Source organism: Moschus berezovskii, chromosome 16, assembly GCF_049115385.1.
Source record: "Moschus berezovskii isolate FMDL1 chromosome 16, NW_MosBer_1.0, whole genome shotgun sequence".
Lineage (NCBI taxonomy): Eukaryota > Metazoa > Chordata > Mammalia > Artiodactyla > Moschidae > Moschus > Moschus berezovskii.
In genome coordinates, this window is record NC_142475.1 from 47,446,096 (window position 1) to 47,451,278 (window position 5,183).

Genomic DNA, 5,183 nt, shown 5'->3' on the forward strand with positions numbered 1-5,183 from the left:
CTAATATATAACCTAATCTTAACTAGACAGTGTGAAAAGTTAAAGTCTTTGCAGATATAGGAATACATTCTCTTACACTGCCCTACCTACAACCCACACCCATGAACTCTTAGGTTCCTACATTTTCAATGTGCTTTTTGAGAACAGGGAAGAATTCAAAACCAAAGCAATGAAGTTACTCTATGTACTGTGAGATCATCTTTCACTTGGGAGTTGGGTTTAAAGTTAGTGCAAACTACAAAAACCAAGCTGAGTCCAAGTTACCTCTGGAAATCTTTTTTTTTTATTTTAGCCACAAATAAGACCTTTTGTCACCATTAAAAAGGCCTGCATTTTAAACAGATTCTTGGACTGGGGGCCCATATCCATCAGTTTGTTTAACTTAGCATCTGTCTCATCCCCAGCAGCTTTTCCAGAACTACTAACTTAACCATGTAGTTCCATGAGTTTTCCCAATTCAAACTTGGACTTCTTCAGCATTTTTACTTTTCTAATAAAGACATCGTAAAGCAGATAAATAGATTGGCAAGCCTTTTCTATGTCTTTTCCAATGCTGTCTGGAATCAATTTACTGACCACTTCTTTCAAGTCACTTGTCTGCACCCCTCAAGTCATGATTACCATCATCTCCATGTGAATCTGGCATACCTGCTGGTGCTGGACATAAGATGTCTTCTGAATTTGATTACTGTATTTCTTAGTAAAGCCCACGCAGGACAGACGAAGCAAATAACAATCGGTAGTCTTGACAACAGGTGAGCTTCAGTCATGGCCTACCATTTTTTTGACCATGGAGCACATTTTGTTACAGGTAAGATCTATGCCATGGAAACTAGTCAGGCAGTTTTTGCCTTGAACATCTTCTGTAATTAGCTTGAATTTTCTAAAGGCAACTTCATCATTCTGCAGATCAGCGAGATTCACTTCAGAAATACAACCCTTGAGGCCATCAGATTCAATTTTGGTTCCTTGAGTTCTCATGACTAGTGTTATCCCAGAATATCCGGTGTTTTCACATCATACCAACATTCTTAGAAAATGGGTCAACCACTTTCTTCTTGGCTTTCATAAGGCACTTTTTTTTTTGCCAACCACCATGATGCTGTTCAGAAGACCAAAAGGGCTAGAAATCTTAAGGGGCTGTGGTAGGCTGAATTTGGAAGACAACTTCCTGAGAGACCTTTTCTAGTTATTCAATCACACACCTATATGACTACCATTGTGAAGGGATTTTTTGCAGGTGCAAAGCCCTAATCAGTTAGATTTTAAATACAGAGAGTATTGGGGTAAGCCTGACCCAATTGAGAGAACTTTGAAAGCAGAATATTTGCTCAGGCTGGTATTAGCAGGGGAATTCAGAGAGACTGAAAGAACGACACAGATTTGCTTCAGCCATTGCTGGCTTGAAGGTGGAAGGGAGGACCAGAGATTGGCCACTATCAGCTGAAAGTGACCCCTGGCCAACAGCCGGCAAATGAACAAGGACCTCAGTCCTACAGCAACAAGAAACTGAAGGCTGTCAATAACTTGAAGTGAGCCTGGAAGCAGGTTCTTCCCAAGCCTCCAGACAGGAGCCCAACCCAGCCAACACCTTGATTTCAGTCTTTTGAGACTCTAAGCAGAGAAACCAGCCAAAATTGCCCATATTTCTGACCTAAAGAACTGTGAGCTAATAAACAAGTATGTGCAAACTGCCAAGTGTGTGGTAATCAGCCAAACAAAATGAAAAACGAACATTATTCTATATAACAGCATGAGGCTGTGCTGCTTAAATTACTTTTTATTAATTTAAATTCCTCTGTCACACTAGCCACAAATCAAGCACACCATAGTCACATGTGGCAACTTGCTACCATGTTGAACACTAGAAACTACAGAACTTGTCCATCATCACAAAATGTTCTGTTGGACAGAATGCTCTGAAAGATCCAAAAGAATCAGTTTTGGGGACTTCCCTGGTGGTCCAAAGGCAAAGACTCTGTACCCCCAACGCAAGGGGCCAGGGTTCAATCCCTGGTCAGAAAACTAGACCCCACATGCTGCAACTAAGAGTTTGTGTGCAGCAACTAAAAATCCCTCATGAATACAACTAAGACAAGAGCAGCAAAATTATAAATTTAAAAAAGAAGAATCAGTTTTCCTGTCGTTTTAGCCCAGATTAATATTACTTTCATAGTACTTATCATGAACATCCTATTGCAAAATTCAGACTTAAATTGAAGAAAGTAGGGAAAATCATTAGACCATTCAGGTATAACCTAAATCAAATCCCTTATGACTATACAGTGGAAATGAGAAATATATTCAAGGGATTAGATCTGATAGATGGAGTACCTGAAGAACTATGGATGGAGGCTCATGACATTGTACAGGAGGCAGTGATCAAGACCATCCCCAAGAAAAAGAAATGCAAAAAGCCAAAATGGTTCTCTGAGGAGGCCTTACAAATAGCTAAGAAAAAAAGAGAAGCTAAAGGCAAAGGAGAAAAGGAAAGATGTACCCATTTGAATGTAGAGTTCCAGAGAATAGCAAGGAAATATAAGCCTTCCTCAGGGATTAATGCAAAGAAATAGAGGAAAGCAATAGAATAGGAAAGACTAGAGACCTCTTCAAGAAAATGAAAGATACCAAGGGAACATTTCATGCAAAGATGGGCTCAATAAAGGACAGAAACAGTACAGACCTAATAGAAGCAGAAGATATTAAGAAGAGGTGGCAAGAATACACAGAAGAACTATACAAAAAAAGATCTTCATGACCCAGATAACCACGATGTTGTGATCACTCAACTAGAGCCAGACATCCTGGAGTACGAAGTCAAGTGGGCCTTAGGAAGCATCACTACAAACAAAGCTAGTGGAGGTGACGGAATTCCAGCTGAGCTATCTCAAATCCTAAAAGATGATGCTGTGAAAGTCCTGCACTCGATATGCCATCAAATCTAAAAAACTCAGCAGTGGCCACAGGACTAGAAAAGGTCAGTTTTCATTTCAATCCCAAAGAAAGGCAATACCAAAGAATGCTCAAACTACCACACAATTGTACTCATCTCACACGCTAGCAAAGTAATGTTCAAAATTCTCCAAGCCAGGCTTCAGCAATCTGTGAACCGTGAACTTCCAGATGTATAAGCTAGTTTTAGAAAACGCAGAGGAACCAGAGATCAAATTGCCAACGTCTGCTGGATCATCAAATAAGCAAGAGAGTTCCAGAAAAACATCTATTTCTGCTTCATTGACTATGCCAAAGCCTTTGACTGTGTGGATCACAATAAACTGTGGAAAATTCTGAAAAAGATGGGAATACCAGACCACCTGACCTGCCTCTTGAGAAACCTGTATGCAGGTCAGGAAGCATCAGTTAGAACTGGACATGGAACAACAGACTGTTTCCAAATAGGAAAAGGAGTATGTCAAGGGTGTATATTGTCACCCTGCTTATTTAACTTATAGGCAGAGTACATCATGAGAAACACTGGGCTGGAAGAAACACAAGTTGGAATCAAGAGTGCCAGTAAAAATATCAATAACCTCAGATATGCAGATGACACCACCCTTATGGCAGAAAGTGAAGAGGAACTAAAGAGCCTCTTGATGAAAGTGAAAGAGGAGAGTGAAAAAGTTGGCTTGAAGCTCAACATTCAGAAAACTAAGATCATGGCATCTGGTCCCATGACTTCATGGGAAATAGATGGGGAAACAGTGGAAACAGTGTCAGACTTTAATTTTTTGGGCTCCAAAATCACTGCTGATGGTGACTGCAGACATGAAATTAAAAGACGCATACTCCTTGGAAGGAAAGTTATGACCAACCTAGACAGCATATTAAAAAGCAGAGACATTACTTTGTCGACAAAGGTCCATCTAGACAAGGCTATGGTTTTTCCAGTAATCACGTATGGATGTGGCAGTTGGACTATAAAGAAAGCTAAGTGCCGAAGAATTGGCTTTTGAACTGTGGTGTTGGAGAAGACTCTTGAGAGTCCCTTGGACTGCAAGGAGATCCAACCAGTCTATCCTAAAGGAAATCAGTCCTGAATATACATTGGAAGGATTGATGCTGAAGCTGAAACTCCAATACTTTGGCCACCTGATGTGAAGAATTGACTCATTGGAAAGACCCTGATGCTGGGGAAGATTGAAGGTGGGAGGAGAAAGGGACAACAGAGGATGAGATGGTTGGATGGTATCACTGACTCAATGGACATGAGTTTGGGTAAACTTGAGAGTTGGTGATGGACAGGGAAGCCTGGCGTGCTGCAGTCCATGGGGTTGAAAAGAGTTGGACACGACTGAACAACTGAACTGAACTGAACTGAATATTACTTTAAGCCACAAATATTACATTAATTGCATTTAAAGAACATGTGTAAGTAAAATTTATATCTTTAATGCTATAGATGAGATGGTTGGATGGTATCATTGACTCAATGGACATGAGTTTGAGCAAACTCTGGAAGATGTTGAAAGATAGGGAAGCCTGGCGTGCTGCAGTCCATGGGGTCGCAAAGAGTCAGACACAAGTGAGCAACTAAACAAGAACAACAATTCTATAGTCACATTTATCTCTGTGAGATGCTCACACCATGGAGAAACAAAAGGGAACTAAGGCTGATCAAGGGAAACAGATTTCTCCCTTTCATTTCCTGCTCACACTCAGATACATAATCAATTTGTGGAATAGTGAGTAGAATCTGTGATATTATTTCCACCCTCTCTCTCTGAACTCCTAGAGTTGGACTTGTTTCACTTAAATGTGCACATGACATGATTCTACTGTACCCGCCATACTTATCTGCAGAAGGCTAGCGATCACATTCTGAGCCATATTGGAAAAGAAAACAAGCTGGAACTAACTTTGGAGTCTGACAGTTTGGCAGAAAGGAAACTCTGGTCATTTAATCCCAAGCCCAGGTAAGTCTCAGTTCAGTTCAGTTCAGTTCAGTCGCTCAGTCGTGTCCGACTCTTTGCGACCCCATGAATCACAGCACGCCAGGCTTCCCTGTCCATCACCAACTCCCAGAGTTCACTCAAACTCATGTCCATAGAGTTGGTGATGCCATTCAGCCATCTCATTCTAACCCTGGCTAATAGTGCAAGGATACTGTTGAGGAACAAACCAAGGATGAGCACCCAGGCTTGAAGGTGACAGAGATTCTAGGTATCAATTAAAGTAGGGGTGGG

The 5,183-nt window shown here is 41.0% G+C and overlaps 1 pseudogene; it reads right to left on the bottom strand.

Moving 5' to 3' along the window:
- Positions 1-334: 334 nt before the first annotated feature.
- Positions 335-1,069, bottom strand: LOC129560004 (small ribosomal subunit protein eS1 pseudogene; annotated as a pseudogene).
- Positions 1,070-5,183: the final 4,114 nt, after the last annotated feature.